Raw genomic sequence first — 21,370 nt, forward strand, 5'->3', positions numbered from 1 at the left:
TGAAAAGGGTAAAACAATAACCAGGGAATATTATTCTGATCTTTTAACCAGACGACAAAAAAATTCGTGAGAAAAGACCCGGTTTGCAGAAGGGATAAAAAAGCATCTTTCATCAGAACAATGCACTTGCCCACAAAGGTGTTTTGGCAATGGGAAAATTAAGGGATCTGCACTATGAATTGTTGGAACATTAACCCTATTCCCTAGATTTGGCTCCCTCTGACTTCTGTCTTCCCCAAACTAAAACTCTTCCTCACTGGTCAGCATTTTTTTTTTCGAATCAAGAAGGTGATTGTAGCTGTAGAGGGGTATTTTGCTGATCTTACTGAGAACCACTACAGGGATGGGATAATGACATTGGAGCATCACTGGAATAAATGTATTAGTCTTAAGGGAGATTGTCGAAAAATAAAAATAACTTTGAAATTATAAATTCCTTTTTTCATTGTTAGGCCAAGAACTTTTCAGACCACCCTCGTATATACTCTTCTCATTAATCTTTAAGAATAATTATTATTTAATGTTATATATATTATAATTCACAACATCCACAGAACTTAAGATAGAAACAGTCATTGTGGAAGGCAACAGAAAAGAGAGAGCTACCAGAGGAATAACAGAAATACTACCATAGTGAGCATTCCTTATTCTCTTCTCCTGTTTGCTAACTTAAGCAGTTGCAATGTAATTTTCTTAAATTCTCTTCTCCTGTTTGCTAACTTAAGCAGTTGCAATGTAATTTTCTTAAATTGTAATTATCCATATATGTATATTATTAACTAGTAATTTTAGTACTGTTTTAAATTGTTTACCTTTTATCTTTTACTTCTCAATTACATTGAGAAGTATGAAAACAGTTCCTTAGCAGTAGCTTTCAGGATTGTTGATTAGATCTTCTGCTGGCTTTGACATTAAGTCAATCTTTTGATTATATTTTAGTCATTCTTTGGTAAGCTGCAGATATGCAGAAGATTTGGCTGTGTTGCAACACACAGTCCACTCCATTCCAGTCACAGTGTTGAAGGCATTCACTCTATTTTTAGTGAGCAGTGGAAGAAAGCTCGACAGTGTTATTCATCTCAGCTATAGGATTATTGTCACCTAATTCCTGCTTTGTGCCTGCAGAATTTTTAGATGGAAAGGCTGCTGTTGTCTAGGCTAGGAGAAGTAATCCAAAACGATATTCATTTTATTAAGTCTAATTTTGACTTGATTCTTTGTAAACCATTGCTTCAAAATGATATGGGAAGTGTCTTTGTATTAATTTATGAAGAGTCTAGTAGCATATTTCAATATAAAAGGTCTTCTTGCAGAGAGTATATGTTTAGACCTTGGCTTTTTTTTAATTTTATGCAAATCTATTATGCTTTTTGTGTATATTACAAGAACTAAATAAACTGTGCTTAATTTTTATCCACAATTTTTAAGTATTGTGTGAGGTGGAAAGAATGAGATATTTACTTCGATGTACGAAGTTCAAGAACGTGAAGGAAATGTATAGGTAAATTGGCATAGCAGACAAGAAAAGGTAGTCATTGTGGATGACTTTTGCAGTATAAAAGCTGTTCATATTCTTCCTTTTAAAGGAAGAATTAAAGATTATTTTTAATCTATTCTCAGTGCCGTTTCAATTCATTAAGCCTCCAACATGAAATGTGACATACTTGTACAGCTTATACCTTAGTTTAGTGGTTCCCAGACTGTGTGGTAGTGCCACAGGCTATTTTAAATTTTCGAGGGAAACACAGCGATACTTGACATCTCACATTAGTTGAACATAAGTTTCAACATTAGATCACTCTACATTTCTTTCAATGATGTTCTCAAATGTTCAAAATGTTCTTGTTTACTTTTGGCTATGCCAGTATCCTCTCAAACTTTGTTTCTTAGATTTTTATATAAATACCTGTTGACTCTGGGTTCATCTGGAATCAAATTAACTGAAGGGTGTTTCACCAAATGTCTGTGATGTCTAGCAAAGTTCAGTGAATTATTTTGTTGATTTTTAGACCTTGTGCACAAAAATTAAAAGATTTTTGAATATTAATAAAAAGTGCTGGAGAGAAGAAAAGAGTGACTCAGCTGGTTAGAGTAGAAAGGTACAGGATATTTAAAATTTTTGAGGGAAACACAGCGATACTTGACATTACACATTAGTTGAACATAAGTTTCAACATTAGATCACTACATTTCTTATACGTATGAGCAGTATTTAGCTAATGAAGGCAAAAAAAAAAAAAAAAACTTCTTTTGATATGTAGCCAGCAGAAAAAAGAATGATTATGGAAGGATAACAATGGTTGAAGAAAATAACTGCTGTGGAGAATATGAGCAGTTCATAAAGTTATTTCATCCCTGTGAATGTGATATCATGTAAAGTTTGAGGGCAGATGCAGGAGAAGAGGAGAGACTGACTGAGTGAACAAGAGGTATATGGGAAATTGAGCAAACTTGATGTTAATAAGGCTGTGGGACTTGATTTATCACCACATGTTTTGAAACTGTGCCAGGGAGTTGACATCTGCCTTGGCATACTTGTTTGATATGAGTCTTATGATGGATCAAATTCCAGAAAGGAATGGAAGGAAGGCAAGATTGTACTGCTTCATAAGGATGATGAAAGAACTTGAGCTTCAAAGTATAAGCCAATCTGTGTTTCAAGTATTGTGTTGGAGAGGCTAGTGAGAACCAGGATCCAGAATTAGGTTGACAAGGTATTCTCTTCGAGATAGTATGGATTTGCTAAAGGAAGGTCATATTTCAGTAATCTACTTATTTATTATCATAAGGTGACAAGTGCATTGGACATGGGAGATGGATACACAGTATCATACTTAGATTTTACAAAGGCTTTGATAGATTGCCATAGGATAAGTTGATAGTTAAACTAGAATGGATGGGATTGGATATTAGAGTAGTGCATTGGATTAGAACTAGCTCTCTGATAGGTATCAACAAGTTGTGTATGGGAGAGAAATATTCCAGAAGAGGAAAGTCACTAGTGGTGTGCCTTAGGGTCTGCTTTAGGACCATTGCTTTTTAATCTCTATGTTAATGATACTGCAGGTTTGAATGGGTATATTCAGTTGTTTGCTAATGATGCACAGTTGGGAAGAATTATGAGAAATAAAGCAGATGTTGTTGTGGCTTTAGAAGAGGACTTGAATAGACTGAGTGAATGGACACTGGAATGGGGTTGACAGTTCAATTATTCAAATTGTAACATTCTAAAATTTGGAAAACAAAAATGGAATGTAGAGTATACACTTGGTTGGAGGAGATGGAGGAAATAAGAGATCTGGGTGTGATGGTGAACAGAGATCTAAAATTTGGATCTCTATCTACCTTTCTAAAATGGTGAGAATGATGCAATGAATTCTGGCAATAATGCAGAGGATGCTGACTTTTAGAAGTAAGAAGATTCTGATTTCAATACATAGCCTTGATAAGGCTACATATCAAATAATGTGCACAAATTTAGTCACCTGGTTTTCAAAAGGATGAAGAAGTATTAGAAAGGGTATAGAGGCAATTGACTAGGGTGGTTTCTGGAAGAAAAGTTGAAAAGATGCAGTTTACAGAGTCTAGTGGATAGGAGGAAGAGGAGTGATTTGATAGACATACATATGGTAAGGGTTGTTATAAGATTAAAATTGAAGAGATTGAAATAGAGGGAGAATGAGAGGTCATCCCTGGAATCTGTATATAAGGAAGGTGTGAAAAGCATGGAGAATTGTGAATAATTGGAATGCATTGCTTGAGAGTGTGGTGTCTGCAGAGAATTCGAATGTATTTGAGGCACAATATGATGAGATGTGTGTATGACATGGGTCCTTCCACAATGAGTCTGACTCCATGGAGGTCTGGGATAATAATAATGACAAACCACAGACAGTATCATCATATTTCAATGGAAATATGATACTTCCACAATGTGTATTATGTCAGAAAGTTTTAGCTCCAGAGAGCATTCTTTCACGTATACTATAATTAGGCCTATAATTTGACAGAACTTGAGCTTCACCTTCCTTATGAAGCAGTACATTCTCAACTTCTATGGATGCCTTCTATTCCTCTCCCCACCTCCATAAAATGAAAAATTCCATCTACTTCTATCCAGTATGACTCTTTCAAATGTTTGCGAGTCTCAATCACATTACCCCTCCCTCTCCTTTTGCTAGAGTCTACAGTCCACAAATTTTTAGTCAGTCTTCATAATCTGTATTCCACAATCCTGATAACATTTTTACAACTCTCCTTTGCACTATCTCCATTGTATCAACATCACCGTAGAAACCAGGAGATCAGCTCTGTTCACAGTAGTCCACGTGAGGACATATTATGGCCTTATAAAGAGGTAAAATGACATCTTTACATGTCGAGGTTTGTTTTGGCATCAATTATCCTATGAGTTGTATTTATGCCCCTTGAATGTCAACTTCCTGTCTACTAAAACTCCAAGATCCCTATCCTTATCTAGCATAATAATCACTGCGTTCGGTGCAAGCACCGAGCAAGTGCCTTCTGGGGTTCCATTTCGAATCAGTGAGTTTGCTGCCTCTGTGACCAAGCACAGAGATTTCCAACAAAGTCGACACCTATTCCTGCATGGATGAGATTGAGGCGAACCGTTCCTCAGTACGAGGTCGGAACGATGTCAGTACCTGTGATGTAGCATACCATGGTGCTCCGCAAGATGGAGCACCACAACTGCAATGCAGTCAAAACCAAGTGAACCACGGTGATGCCAAATTGCATTCATTCATTAAGTGCTACCTGGTTGATACTGCCAGTGGTCATATGCTCATCTCAAAGATTAAACCATGCATGTCTAATTACATGCCTAAGCAAGGTGAAATTGTGAATGGTTCATTAAATCAGTTATGGTTCCTTAGATCGTACCTTTTTACTTGGGTAACTTATAATTCTAGAGCTAATACATGCAGCAGAGCCTGACCTTTGGGGACAAACGCTTTTATTAGACCAAGACCAATCATGCTTTTGTCTGAAACTCCTGTTGACTCTGAGCAGATCGCATGGTTTTGTGCTGCTGATGCATCTTTCAAGTGTCTGCCTTATCAACTGTTGATGGTAGGTTATGCACCTACCATGGTTGTAACAGGGAATAGGGGTTCAATTCCGGAGAGGGAGCCTGAGAAACAGCTACCACATCCAAGGAAAACAGCAGGTGTGCAAATTATCCACTCCCAGCACAGGGAGATAGTGATGAAAAATAACAATCGCGTAATTGGAATGAGTACACTCTAAATCCTTTAACGAGGATCTATTGGAGGGCAAGTCTGGTGCCAGCAGCCGTGGTAATTCCAGCTCCAGTAGCGTATATTAAAGTTGTTGTGGTTAAAAAGTTTGTAGTTGGATCTCAGTTCCAAATGGGTGGTCCACCGCCAAGCCTGAACAATCTAGCCGGTTTTCCTTGATTCTCTTCACTGAGTGTCTTGGGTGACTGGCACATTTACTTTGAAAAAATTAGAGTGCTTAAAGCAGGAGTAATGCCAGAATAATGGTGCATGGAATAGGATCTCAGTTCTATTTAGTTGGTTTTTGGAACACAAGGTAATGATTAAGAGGGACAGATTGGGGCATTCGTATTGCAACACTAGAGGTGAAATTCTTGAACCGTCGCAAGATGAACTACTGCAAAAGCATTTGCCAAGAATGTTTTCATTAATCAAGAATGAAAGTTGGAGGTTCAAAGGCAATCAGGTACTTCCCTAGTTCTAACCATAAACAATGCCAACCAATGATCTGCCTGAGTTCCTCAACTAACTTGGTGGGAAGCTACTGGGGAACCAAAGTGTTGGGTTACGGGGGAGAGTATGGTTGCAAAGCTGAAACTTAAAGAAATTGATGGAAGGGCACAACCAGCAGCGGAGCCTGCAGGCTTAATTTGACTCAACATGGGTAAACTTACTCAGCCTGGACACTGGAAAGAATGAAAGATTAAGAGCTCTTTCTTGATTCAGTGGGTGGTGGTGCATGGACGTTCTTAGTTGGTGGAGTGATTTATCTGGTTAATTCCAATTTGGCAGGATGGTTGACAGAGTGGTTAGTGTATCTGCTCTCCAGCCAAAAGGATGGGGTGTTAAAATCTTGCCGTGGGCATGGATGTTTGTGATTGTCTGTGACAATAATAGTGGTGATGGTCGGTGGTAGATGCCATTGGCGTAGATGATGAAGGTATCTGTGGTTGGAGTATGGAGACGAAGAGTTGTAGAGTAGGTGCCCTCCCTCGCTGAGTTTTTAGACTCCCTGGAGGTGTTACATAATAATAATCCCACTAATATCATTACATTGAATATCTTATTACACCAAAGTGCATGACTTTAGTAATATTGAACTGACAACCATTTTCAAATCATTTTATATCAGTTAATATCTGCATATTAACCACATTTCTGATTACTCTTGCCTATCTTTGCATCATCAACAAACAGTTGTATATCATCTCTCAAATCCTTCGCAATGTCATTAATGTAAAGATTGAATAACAATTGATCACGTTCCCTCTGGTGCACCACTGGTCACCTTAAATCTTCAGATTCACATCCCCCATATACACCTTTTGACATCTATCCATCAGCCATGCTCATATCAATATGTGAGCAAGTTGCTGAAACACAACAAACGATACCATTCATTGCAAAGTACTGATGTTCTGTCAACCCATTTCTGTATACAAGCTTTTACTAACTTATCCAACATTTTCACCTCCATTCCAGAGATACTGACAGAGCAAGAGTTGGATATACCAGTCTTTGCTCCACTTCTGTGGAATCTTTCCTGTTCTGAGGCTCGAAGAACAGCCAGTCCAGCTGAACACTTTTAGCATACATGCTCATAAAAGGACACCTATTGCTGAATTTATTCAGAATCATAATAAGAGAAATTAGCCAAAACATTAAACTGGCAGTGTTCAAACAAATTTTAACTTGTGGATCTGAAAGTTGTGCTCAAAATAAAGTGACTGATTAGAGAGAATTGAAGAGATAGCTTCAATGGCAAAGAATATTAGAAATGAGCTTGACATTATAAGCATTTAAGAATGTGTTAACCAAGATCATCTGAATAAGATAGAAAAGGTTATGTCAGGGAAGGTACCAGAGAAAGACCAAGATCTAGGGATGTTGCTGCAGTTAGTAAGGCCTTAAAGAAATATTAGAGGCTTGAGAAGTAACAGATTAATTTGAAGGAACTGTTGATAGGAATCTAGCAATAATGAAAGCTAAATTGTTGGCTGTCATAGTATCCCCCCACAAAAGAAACTGAAAACAATATATGTATAAACGTTTGTCTTTCATTTGATTGTTCTAATAAAATGATTAGCAATTTGTTTTGTGTGTATATATAAACATTTATCTTTGTCACACTAGTAGTTTGCTCTGATGTTCTGCAAAAGCCTGAATCGCAGCTGATCATTGTACAAGTTATTCCTACCATTCTAACTATTAAATTTGATGATCAGCCTATACCAGCTTACAGCTGAAGCTACTTGTTTTCAAATCAGTAGGTCTGTAAATTGTACCTGTTCTCTGATCAACTCATTGCCCAGACATCTTTGAATCTCCTATTTCTTTAATTTACTATTGACATATTTAAAAGATAAAGGACACACAAAACATGGACTGCTGGTTTATCATTACTAATGAGGCCTCCATGGAGTCAAAAGACTCATCGTGGGAGGTCTTTCCTAAGAAACACAGTCTATCAAGACTCATCGAGGGGAGGTCCCCCCTAAGAAACACAAAGTCTATCATACCACTCCTTAAACTCATTGACTGTTCTCGCTCTCACCACTCCATGCAAAGAAACCACTCCGCACCCTCTTGCTCACACTTTCCTTTCGTAACTTTCAGGGATGGCCTCTTGTCATCACTCCTTCCCGCTGTTCAACCAAGTGAAAGAACTCCCCGGTGTCAACCCTGTAATCACCTCTCAATGTGATTTTTGTTTACATTGTTAAGCAGAGACAGTGTAAAGTGGATCAAAGTCATAAATTACAAATGCTATCATTAGAATATATTTGCAGTGATTTGAAAGTAACTGCGTTTTTGTATGTGTGTGTGTGTTGATGGGACAATAGGCTAACAAAAGAATATTATTTTAAGAAGACCTGGTCTTCCTGCTAAAATTTTCCATAAGGAAGAGAGACAAAGCACAAATCTCTTGATTCCAAGAAAATATTTCTTCCATCACTTCATATCAAATCAGAGCTTATGAAAAACTTTATTAAAATATTGGACAAATATGTGATAAGGTGTGTTGGCAGTACATACTAGTTTATTTAATATTGATTCACAACAGAGAATAAGAAAATAATTAATATTTATTAACTTATTAGCTGATATTTGCTGGTATTATATCCAGCATCTTCAAAGCACAAGAACAGTTTGTCAGAGTATACACAACACATTACGACTAGTTTAAAAAATTTGTAACAGGGAACCGAAGTCCTAATTGTCACCATCTGTTGTTGGATAAAGTAGATAAGATGCTACAATTGTTTTATGTATGCATCCAAAAATGTTAAAGATTTATGGAGTGTTAGATTCAATGATAAAAAGGGATGTATTATACTATGTGAGAAGTGCAATGAAAGGTTAGGACGTTCTAAAAATGAGAACGGTGTTACCAGGAATAATCAGAAAATGGATGGAAGTGCTTGTGATGATAATAAAGCAATGTGAAAGAGCTTAGGTAAAAGTTAAATGAAAAATCAGGTTAATAAGAAGCAAGTATCTGCATCAGAATTAGTGGTGGGCACAAATGACTTAGATAGTGGGACAAATAATGTAGAAAGGGATTTGAAGTTGTTGCAGGAAGTGAAAGATAATATTGGGTAAATGGTTAGTTTGTTTCCCAGATATGACAGTAGTGAACCGAGAAGAAGAGCAATGATACCAAATGACTGAACTATGTCAGGCGAGAGTATTCAATTTGTGAATGTATGGAATGAATTCGAAGGAAAGTTTAGAATGGTTTAAAATTGATGGAATGCATTTGAATGGGTTTGGTGTTGGTCATTTGGAACAATTGTTGTTTACTAAGAGTACACAGGGTTCATATGAAATTAGTACCATTTGATGATCAGCCTATACCAGCTTACAGCTGAAGCAACTTGGGTTTCAAATCAGTAGGTCTGTAAATTGTACATGTTCTCTGATCAATTCATTGCCCAGATATCTTCGAATCTCCCATTAGTACCATTTGAGAGGTTGAGAAGCAGATTGTGGAAGGATACAAAGGTGAGGAAGTGATGCAGTGCAAAATGGTGGGGATGATAAGAATATGAATGAAAATCAGTTAGGATCAGGAAAATGGGGAGGGGGGGGGGGTTGTCAGAACAAAGAGAAAAGTGCACTATAGTAGAGAGAGTAAAAAGTGATTGTGTTGATAGGATGTCCTCCAAGAGTGGAGAATTGTTATGCTTGTACACAGTATCAGGAATAAAAGGTCCTGTTTGTAGCAGTGATTGAATCAGTTTGCCCAAAGATAATTGGCATAAGTGAAACTTCGTTGACTGAGGATAATATACTGTCAGGACTTGAAATGGTAGGACATAAATTTTCTGAAAGGATAGGAAGAAGAAGAGAGGTGGAATATTGTTAATGATAACAGAGGAATTGTCTCCTTCACGAGTCAAAGTGGAAAATATTAGTACGTGTGAAGATGAGATCAATAGAATAGTATATCTAATAGGATGCTGTTATAGGCCAGGAAATGTGGAGAGTTGACTGAAATGTTTAGACAAATTAGTTAGGCTAGTAAAAGGAAGATGATCCTAATGGGAGATTTAATTATAGATTTGGAAATGGATTGGAAAGAAGAGATAGTGTATAGTAACAAAGGGAGTGACTTTGTTGAGTTTCTGCAGGCTAACTATCTAAAGCAGCATGTGATGGAAGTGGCATGAGGTTTATCAGTGTTAGATTTGGTCATATCCTCAGAGGATGTGGTTGTGAATGAGATATCAACACTGCCACCTGTTGGTGAAAGTGATCATGAGGTATTGGTTTGGAAGGTAGTGAAAAAGGTGCTATAAGGAAAGTCTATGTGGAACTATAAGGTGGGTGATTATGAGCAGCTCCATAGTCAACTAGCATCAATACATTGGATTGATGAATTGTGTAGAAAAGATGTTGACAGTGGTGCATGGGAAATGATAAGTCAGTATCTAACACAAGTAATGCATAACTACATACCAAGAATTAAGTGAATAAATAGAGTAGGAGTGAGATGGATGAACAGTGAAATCAAGCAAGCAGTGTTACAAAAGACGTTGCTATAGAAGAAGTACAAGACAATTTGCAGTGAACAGATGCATGAAGAATATAAAGTACAGGGCAGAAAAGTGACAAGCATGGTTAAAAAAGAAAAAGAATATCTGGAGATTGGTATATTGGTTAGATGGATCGGAGATTGGATCTCTGAATGATACCAACAATTGTGTATGATATGATGGTGGTGCAGTGTCTCAAAAAGGTAACCAGTGGCATGCCTTAGGGTTCTGTTCTGGAGACCCCTACTGTTTAACTTGTTAATGATATTTCATGTGGATTGACTGGGGTTCTTCAAATGTTTGCTGATGATGCAAAGTTAGGTAGAATTATCAGGAGTAGTGCTGATGTTAATTCTGTACAGGAAGATTGAATAGACTTTTAGCTTGGACAAATGAAAGGGTTGCAGTTTTAAAATTAATAAATGCAAGGTATTATACTTTGGGATACAGAGATATAAGGCTATGTACTGCATTGGTGGAGCTGTACTTCAGGAAGTGGATGAGATTTGGGATCTTGGAGTAATGATAGAAAGTAGACTGAAGTTCCGACGGAACATCACAAGTGTTGCAAAGGCTGCTATGATAAAAAGTACATTGACACATAGTGAAGATATTGGTCAGACCACATATGATTCCAAAAACAATCTCTCTGGCTTATGACTTCTGTTTAGCAATTTTGTTTTCTTCCATTTGATCCTTTGTGAAGTGGTATCTAAATTGTGGTCTGCTAGACCTGACTTACCATACTATGGACAGACAGGAAGAATTGTTGACATCTGCCTTGGAGAATATAAAAAATACATTTGGCACTATTGTTATGACAAGTTGGGTCTAGCAGAGCATGCTTTGGATAACCTCTTCACACAGGATCAAATGGATGTAAACAAAAGTGCTACATTATAAATCAGAGAGAATGCTTTTGGAATCAGCAGGCTTTAAAACAAAGTCCAAACCTCGACAAGTATGGCTGTATTGATTTACCAAAAATCTGGGAGATAGTCGCCTTAAGATAAAATTAGTACTTGTTTTCTCTCTTTCTCCAATAATAGACTGTACGAATTAGGACTTTAGCTCCTTGTGTTGTCTGTTACAATTTTTTTAAACTAGTCCCACGGTTATACCAAATTCTTGTTCTTTCATGAATCGTGATAAACTGTTTTTGTGCTCTGAAGATACTGGATATAATACCAGTGAAATATCAGCTAAGGTAATAAATATAAATATTTATTGTGTTGTGAATCAATACCGTTAAATGCACTGGACAAATATGAACCATATTCCAGTACAATTCTGTGGTCCAACATAAACCTCAGAACTAGAAACTGAAAATAATTCAGAGATGTTGATTAGTAAAGCTGAAAATTCTAAAGAAATAGTTGGTCACCACACAACAAAATACCATAAGATACTGTCAGGATGTCACTGAAGATTCACTTTATTTTCACCTGGACTATTTTCTTGAAAACCTTAAGCAATGAGTGAAAGGCAAGGTGAGTGGTTGTCATCAGGACATATAGTAATGGAGCAATGATACTAGAGATGCTAGTATGAAGAAACCAACAGTAGCCTGACAAAGATGAGATATGAAAGGTCTTACAAGTAGAAACAAAGTATTTATATGTATTTTTAATTATTATTATATATATATATACATACATACATACACACACACACACACACACATATAATAAAATATTTTTAAGCACTAAATCACAAGTTAGCCAACTTATGTTTTTGCATACTGATGAACCCTGATATACTTAAAATCCATTTTTAAACTCCACACACTAGAATCCCAATTACCCTTGGTGTCTGATGTAATATGAGGAAAGTGACTGTAGCATAGGGAATTATTCCTGAAGTTAGGTTACAGAGATAATTAATTGAAGAGGTAGAGCTAAAATATGGATTGATCGTAAACATACACATGGGATTATAAAACCTATTGCACAGTACCATATGCAAGTTAATTACTATAACTTCTACAAAACTGATATTGCTCCTCAAATATAGACCATAGGAAATTTATTTCCTTCATGTCTGGGATACATCCAAAAACATTTCTTTAATTCACACAAAAAACACAAAGAAATAAGTAATAATATTTATTTAAAGCCATCATGATGAGTGGCAATGATAGTCAATTCCAACGGATTGATTTGAAACAGTAAGAGCTGCGTGATGTTATACATAAAACAATGTAATAGTATAATTGATGAAACATTGTATTATTCATAAACTCTGTTATAAACAAACAAAAAAAAAAACATTTAGAAATGCACGATTAGAATAAGACTTTCCCATATCAGTAAGGGCAGTCATTCCGATTTAAGTTCAGACTGTGAAGTAAGGCCTCAGCCTTATTTTTTTTTAAATAGAGTTAATTAATAATGCAATGTTTCCTCAATTGTACCATTGTGTTGTTTTATGTATAACATCATGCAACGTACTGATTCAAATCAGTACGTTGCATGCATTCTTTGTTTGCTTTCTATCTTGTAATTAACTGTTGTTGCTACTGGTGATGGCTTGTAATATTCAGCCTGAAATATATGGTTTTAAATAAATCTTACTTATTTCCTTGTGAATTAAAGAAACCTCTCATGGCACAAGTATCTCTTAACCATCTTCCCGGCCATTATGGATCAAATACGTATCCATCATGTGTTACAATTTTAATATGCACTTCGCATCCATGGTAACTTGGACATATATATATATATACGTCCTGGCCGGTAGCTTGGTTAAAGACAGAATGAAACAGAATACAACGTTTCATTCTGTCTTCACCAGATATACTAAATTGACAATTCATCCAGGAGTGTTCAAGATCCCATGTGTATGCATATCTGTCTACTTTGGCCAAATTAGGAAAACTGTAAACATATGCAGAAAAGATTACAAAAAATATATTTATTACGAGTATTACTGAAGCTTGATCTAGCTGCCTTGGACACCTCACATAACTTTAGATAAATTAAAAAAAAAAATCAGAGCAGACAAATCAGACTTTTCTTCAAATCTTCTTTAGCAACGAAATGAGTTTCTAACCTCAACATACAGATCTTTAGGACCTTCTGCTCCATGGCCAAAACTGTCGATTCTACTAGCAAGTAGAAATACTTGATTGTGTTCATTAATGTACCAGTTATCAGTTAATTATGTTAATATATACCACTAAAAGGTCCGTGCAGTTAGCCTAGTGGCCTTGCACTTCGCAACTACATGCCTGGGGAAGGAGTGTCCTAGGTTCGATTCCTGTCAGCGATGTGAGGAGCTTAAGGATCTTCCTCAGCCATAGCCAAGTTAGCTGGTCTTGGGTGTGGACAGCAGGTTTTTTCCCACCAGTTTATCTGGGGGGTTTTCATCCCGCAAGCAGGCAAGCCGGCCCCGTGAACACACACCACACAGGGTACAGTACGGCAAGGAAGGCAATGGGAAACCACCTTGCTCATAGTCATTTCCCTAGATCGTGGCGTATATAGCTGCCCCTAAACAGCCGAAAGGCTATAACCATAACCACCACCACTAAAAATCATACTTATTTAAAAAAAGTATGATTTTCACATCAAGTGTTCAAACAGACATTGCTAAATACATAATTCATTTATGTCTGTGTGTTTCAATGTTTTTAGCATGCATCACAAAATAAAACATCTCAGCAATTAGTTACTTTTATGCTAAAAAAATCACAGTAGGAAATGAATATATAAAAAAAAACATCACATATGATCCTGCTGGGTTTTACTGGCAGCAATTTGTATACTCATGCATGCATTGATATTTTTTATGTATATTATATTATTGTATAAAAACTGGCAAGATTCTTCTAAATAACCATCATAAGATATAATTTATATTCAGGCAATAACGATCAAGAAAACACAGCAGCTGTAGTATTGAACACTGAACATGAAGGATAAACTTCTTGAGGCAGGCAATATCGGGCAGTGTTGTTGGCAAACATCAAAATGAGGAAGATGTTTTTTTTTTGAGTCATTGGAGAAGGCAGTTGACACAAAGAAGAAGGGAAAATTGTTCTCCTTGTTGATCTTAACAGCAAAATAGGAAATGACGACCAGACATACATAAATGTTCTGGGGAAATATGGAGAAAATGAGCAAAGTTAATAAAATGGTTAAGCACTTGCTGGATTTCTGTTCAGGACATGAAGTAGTTATGATAGTAATGAATCCAGATAGTGAATAATTCTAGTGCCACTTATTCTGCTAGATGGTAATTGGAAGGAGTTCGAGCATGGTGAACTGTTAGGCCCATGCATGAACAATCGGCTCCCTGAATTCCTCAGTGTGAGCATTATGTCTCATTACTCTGGAAGTATTCTCTCACTGCATGTCCCTACTCTAGCTCTTCTTTCTCACCAATACTGAAATCAAATAGTTTTACTGCAGAACCAAAAAATTATCCCACAAAAGACCATGCCAAAAAAAAAAAAAACTTGTAAAACAATGTTTTTTCTTATGTACCTCAGCATTTGTGGTCTTAAGTAATATAAACGATATGCAAAACCACTTAGTCATCCAAAAATAGAATTCACTGATCACAACTACCACCATTCAACTAAACTTTCCAAACTACACCTTACACTGTTTATACCATCACAATGGCACATGAGCATTCATCACCAACATCCCAGGTCAGAGAATGCCAAACCTTGAAATCCCCTCTGCCACCTGTGATTTGCATGGACTCCAAATTTCTATACCATACTTTGTTGCATTCATCTGCTGTCTCTATTACTTATGAAATTCTGATAACTACTTTTAGTTCTTTGATCTGAAAGCTAAATTTCTATACTCAATGAGATCATCTTCCTGATTATCATACGCAAATGAGACTTGGCTTTCCTTCTTGGCACTAGTAAAATAACCACAATACCAGATAATCCTTACAAACTTGCTAATACCTCTTCCCTTTTCTTAATAAGCACTCCTTAAAATACACTGTAGATGTCAGTTCTCTTCTTAGTAACTCTGACCATAATACCCATCATTCAGCCATTCTCAGCCTTGTGTACTTGGGCATTATGGGTGCCAAATGGGATGTCATTCTCCTTTCCATGGTCTGATTACTGCATCTGTTATAGATGCAGTAATCAGACCATGGAAAGGAGAATGATTTCCTCCAAGAAGCTTAATTTTTTCATATTCCAAAACAATATCAAACAAGTGTATACTGAAGCTAAATTTGAAAATTCTGCATGTTACAAGTTGCTTAAGACCAGAAGTCAAGCTTTCAAGTTTTCTATAGTTTGTGACAGATGCAGAACACTTGCCTCCTGTTCAAATGACATTTAAGTTTTCTGGTCCCTTGCCAACACCATTTGGATGATCTTCAGCTATTATTCTCCTCAAACCCCTGCACTGATCTTACACTTTATCAAGGGCTGCTCAATGTGGCTTTCTGTATTCTTTGTTCGGAAAGAAATTAGAATAAACTTGAATAGTTTAGATTTATCTTCCTTATTGTGCTAAAACCTTGTACTCTAGAATTAACACCTATCCTATATTGCCTTTTCAATTTTTCCTATTTAACTGACATGGAAATAAGACTATATTCAGCCCATTAAAAAAATGATACAGGTCAGCTAACCCAACTACCATCCACTTGCTCTTACTTGAATTCTTTCAAAAATCATGCAAAAAATTAACAACGGCCAACTTTTTTCACACCTGGAGGCCCACCAGCTAATAAATGATCAACACTATGGATTTTGCCATTCTCAATATATATATATAACCCTCTTCAGCGGCACACCCAGAAGGGGAGAGGCACCAAGGCTCCCCCAAAATTTTCCAAAAATCTTTTCCTAATTAATAAAATTCATTTTTTAAAAATTTGTTTTGTCGTATCTTCTATATTTCTATACTAGTTAATTAGCGATTATTGCAGATACTCAGTCATAGGTCGTATGCAATGCGTAGTGTGTATTCTTAAATCGTCTACTCAACTTGGCCCCCAAGTTTAAAAATAAAATAAATGCAACTTGGTTGGGTAGTCTTTGGAGAACACTGCAAACACTCAAAAGGAAACATCCCAATCTGCCTTAAAAGAAAAATATTTGACAATTGTATCCTATCTATCCTTCTCGTCCATCCTAGGAATGGGTTGAGTTCCCTCCTACTGAGGGATTACTGGCGTATTAATGCAACCGGTTTGCCACTCCTCTAAGGGCAATATTCGTGACTGTATCCGTGTGTGTGTTCGTGGGGCCTGTTTGCGGGATGAAAACCCCCAGATAAACTGGGGAGAAAAACTCTGCTGTCCACATCCAGCTAACTTGGCTATGGCTGAAGAAGATCCTTAAGCTCCTCACGTCAATCGAACCTAGGACACTCCTTCCCCAGGCATATGGTTGTGAGACGCATAGCCACTAGGGTAACCCTGTGGACAATTGTATACCATGACATATTATTATTACATTCTCTGAGAGTCAGCAGGTTCATTCGTATGGAAGTAAAATGTGGATTTTGACTAAAAAATTGATCCACAAGTTGAGGATTACCTAGAAGTAAACAGATTATTATTCAGTATTACCATTTTAGATACATATAGAAAGGCTTAAGTATCATTTAACCACCTTACCGGCCGTTGTGGATCAAATACGCATTCGCATACGCTTCGTATCCATCATATATTTCATTGTTATAACAATGGTATTACAATTTTAATAAGCACTTCGCATCCATGATAAAGTGAACGTCTATAGAGGTCTTGGCCGGTAGCGTGGTTAATGATCATAACATTTTAGTATAAACAACACCAAAACAGGAACGTTTTTTTTTTTTGTTAAACTCTAATATTGCGCTGGTTTTTAACCATCATCACCAGAGCACAATTATAACTGTGACAGGCACGCACGAAGCTACATAACTGAGGAAAAATTTAAATTGTAACTGACAACATATCTAATGTCCTTACATGGCTCTCTATGGGTCAGAAAATCAAAGTTAATTTAGAGAAGTCTTAAAATGATAGTCTCCCAGATCTTTAGTACATTAATACAACCATGCTTGTTGAGGTTAGGAAAGTGCTTCATAGTTGATGCCAATTCTAAAAATAACCTCTCAGACCTATAATGACTTCTATGTAATAAAGATATTTTCCCTCCATCTGATCCTGTGTGAAGGAGTATCCAGAGCATGGTCTGCTAATCTTGACTTGCCATACAGATGAGCATGGATGTAATTTTTATGCTCTTCAAGGGAGATGTCAACTTATCTACCAGTTTGTCCAAAGTAGGCCAAACTACAGGTACAAGGAACTTTACAAACTCTGGGATTTCAAGAGTTCATGGTCCTCGCAACTCAAACCTTATGTCAAACCACCTTGGATGTATGGGGGCCCATAAAATTCACAAACCTAATACTCCCTCCTTCATCCTACAGTATGTAGCATTGACAGCCCCACTACAAACTGGCCAAACATTTCTCCAAATCAATTTATTTCCTCCCTTACAGGCAACTCTCCCAAGACTCTGCACTTCAAAACATATTCTGACATCATGGCCAGTTTCAATATCACTTCGCTCTTTACTAATGGACTTTTGAGAGATACCCTTAACCTTGTTAAGCCACAATTCTCTCTTGACATAATTGAATTATTCAGATTCACCATATATGCAGGTTATTTCTTAGTTATTCACATTTCACAACGTATGGTCACTCCCATACCATACTGAGTTTTAGGAATGAAGCCTTCTGCTAGAAGAAGTGGTAGGGTTGCAGAATCCCTTTCACACAGAGTTAAGACAATGACAAACATCCATGCCCATGGCAGGATTCAAACCTTGGCCAACCAGGCCAGCATTATTTCTATAGTAAGGAAAAATATACAAACAACTGGATGGGGACTGCCATGGATTCCATCTCTAATTAACTTCTATATGGAACATTTTGAAAGCCAAACACTCACAGCTACACTTAAACCAATAGTTTGGCCCCCATGGTCCAGATACATTTTTGGTGAATCTTAACAGCCAACGTCAACACCTTAAAATGACTTCACAAAAAAAAAAGTAACAATTGGCTTCCCCTTTTTTAGATACATTAGTGACATGACTTCCTAATGGTTCATTATCCTTCTCCATTTACAGAAAACCTAGTCATACAGGAAAATATTTACATAAACAGTTCACAACACCATCCTTCCCAACAATATGACATTCTCAAAACACTAACTCAATTAGCCAAGGTTATTTGTTCGAATGACATAGTCCTTGAAACTAAGCTCAGGGACCTTTTTAGCCAATGGCTAAAGTCCATATAAAATATTGCATGCATCTCCTATTCTACCAACACCTAACATCCCAGAAAAACCATTCCCATCCCATAGCCCAAGTTCTCTGAAAATCTCCATGCCACTTTCAAATCTTTCATTTGTACATTCTCCTAAAGATAAACTGCATTATCTTGAACATTCCAGAGTGTATAAAGTTCCTTGTGCCTGCAGTTTGGACAGACTAGTAGATCAGCTGACATCTGCCTTGAAGAACACAAAATTACATCCACGATCATCTGTGTGGCAAGTTGAGATTGGCAGTCTATGCTCTGGATACTCTTTCACACAGGATCAGATAGAGGAAAGCATGTCTATTACATACAATGTTATAGGTCTGAGAGGTTATTTTTAGAATCAGCTATGAAGCACTCTCATAAGCATGGGTGCATTAATTTACCAAAGATTTGGGAGACTATCATTTTAAGACCTGATAACCACAAACTTAATTTAGAGAAGTCGGCTATCTGACCCATAGAAGGTGCCATGTAAGGACATTAGCTCTGCTGTCAATTACTATTTAAATTGTTTTCCTCAGTTACATAGTTTTGTGCTGTGTGCATGCCTATTAGTTATAATTGTGCTCTGATGGTAGTCAGAAAACCAGCAAAATATTAATGAGTTTAATAAATTCCAGGGACGAATTCCAGGTGATTGGAGTAGAACTCTCATAGAACCCCTTTATATAGAAAAGGGAAATAAAACTGAATGTGAGAATTGCAACAGAGGCATATCATTACTTAGTGTTCCTGGTAAGATATATGCAAGTATACTTGAGAAACGGTTGAGAAGGATTGTGGAAGAGACGCTTATTGAAGAACAAGCTGGATTCAGGCCAAATAGAGCTTGTCGGGATCAGATTTTCACTTTACGACAGATAGTTGAGAAATCATGGGAATATAACAAAGATCTGTAGATCGGGAAAAGGCATATGACAAGATGCCAAGAGAGAAGCTATTCCAAACGCTACAGTTGTAAGTCAGCAGTTAGAATTGAAGTACAGGAAGATCATTTAATGTTAAATCTGGTGTCAGACAAGGATGTACATTATCCCCACTTATTATCTATATGGATTACATTATGAAGGAAAGTGATATTAAAATTGGAGGTGTTAATCTTTGCTTTATGCAGATGATGTTATACTTCTAAATAAATCCACTACAAGTGTGCAAGATTCTCTAACTAAATTGAATAGCTACAAGGATGTACATTATCCCCACTTATTATCTATATGGATTACATTATGAAGGAAAGTGATATTAAAATTGGAGGTGTTAATCTTTGCTTTATGCAGATGATGTTATACTTCTAAATAAATCCACTACAAGTGTGCAAGATTCTCTAACTAAATTGAATAGCTGTTGTAATAGATATGGTATGAAGGTCAGCAATAAAAAGACAAAGACAATGAAAATAGGCAGAATCATTGAAAATGTCAACTGTGTTGTGAATGGAGAACCTGTGGAACAAGTAAAACATTTCAGCTACTTAGGCACGATTTTTACTGAAGATGGTAAGTTAACTATGGAAATAGACAACAGAGTCAACAAAGCTGGTATGTTAGGAAGTCAACTGAATAAATTTATATGGAATAAGAGAGAAATTAGCCAAAACACTAAATTAGCTGTATACAAGATGGTGTTTAAACCAATTTTAACTTATGGATCTGAAAGCTGGGTTAGAAATAAAACATTTGTCCATAGACTAGAGATTGCAGATATGAGAATCCTGAGAAAGACTAGGGGCATGAACAGATTGCATCAATGGCAATATCATATTAAAAACAAGGATATCAGGTAACAACTTGATATTGTCAGCATCCAGGAATGCATTAGCAGAGCTAATCTCAGGTGGTATAATCACTTAAGCAGAATGGGAAAGGAAAGATTAGCAAAACAAGTGTTCTCTGCCAGGTTGGCAGGAAAAAGACCAAGATATAGGTGGATTGATACAATAAAAATTGCCTTAGAAGACAGAAATATAAGATCTAATAATATTGGAGGCTTGACATTTAACATACTGATTTGGAAAATTGTAGATAGGAAGTTAGTAATGACATAAATTTTTCAAGTAGTACTATCATATCCTGTACACCCCTTGAGGGTATATATATATAAGTGATGATGTATCATTTATGCATCCCCAATTGCATCCTTCAGTACTTTTATAACTTTTCTATGAAAATAAGGCACAAATTCTTGTTGGCCAAGTGGTTAGCGTACCTGGTCTTGAACCAGCAGGTTGCAGGTTCGAATCCTGCTGTGGATATGGACATTTGTGATTGTCTTTAGGTGGAAGATGAATTTCATCACCCAGTGTGAGACCATCACCCACTTATTGGAGGCCTGAAGTGGCTCAAAGTTCCATGTTTGGTCTCTAGAGCAGGGTTTCCAGACTATGTAAAAATAAAAGACAAAAAGATTGCCTGCCCACAATACAAATATACTGTGCAAGTAATTACTCTACTCTGGCCAAAATGATTTTTGGTATTGGGAATCCATCCTTACAAAAATGTCTAAGGATTTTCAATACCATCAAACCTAATTTGTCAAAATTAGATAAAATATTACATATGAAATACATATTAAAAAATATGTACTAGGTTCAGTTGTTGCAATAATGGTGTTATTATACAAAAAGAATGCCCCCCCCCCCATCCATTTCTGATCACTTCCTTATTTTAAACATAACCCTAAATGAAAATTTCAATGCTTTATTAACAATATGAAAAAATGAAAATGCAAAAACATCTGCCATGCTCTTTATCTTGTTAAC

The 21,370-nt window shown here is 36.6% G+C and overlaps 1 protein-coding gene and 1 pseudogene across 1 annotated transcript in view; one reads left to right on the forward strand and one right to left on the reverse strand.

Annotated features, from left to right (window-relative positions):
- Window positions 1–21,370, reverse strand: part of LOC150095679 (calcium-transporting ATPase sarcoplasmic/endoplasmic reticulum type-like) — a 382,896-nt gene that overhangs the window by 9,197 nt on the left and 352,329 nt on the right.
- LOC150095680 (small subunit ribosomal RNA) lies at window positions 4,777–5,828 on the forward strand (annotated as a pseudogene).

The sequence above is a fragment of the Typopeltis vanoorti genome, chromosome 20, assembly GCF_054136105.1.
Source record: "Typopeltis vanoorti isolate ZY-2024b chromosome 20, IOZ_Tvanoo_1.0, whole genome shotgun sequence".
NCBI lineage: Eukaryota > Metazoa > Arthropoda > Arachnida > Uropygi > Thelyphonidae > Typopeltis > Typopeltis vanoorti.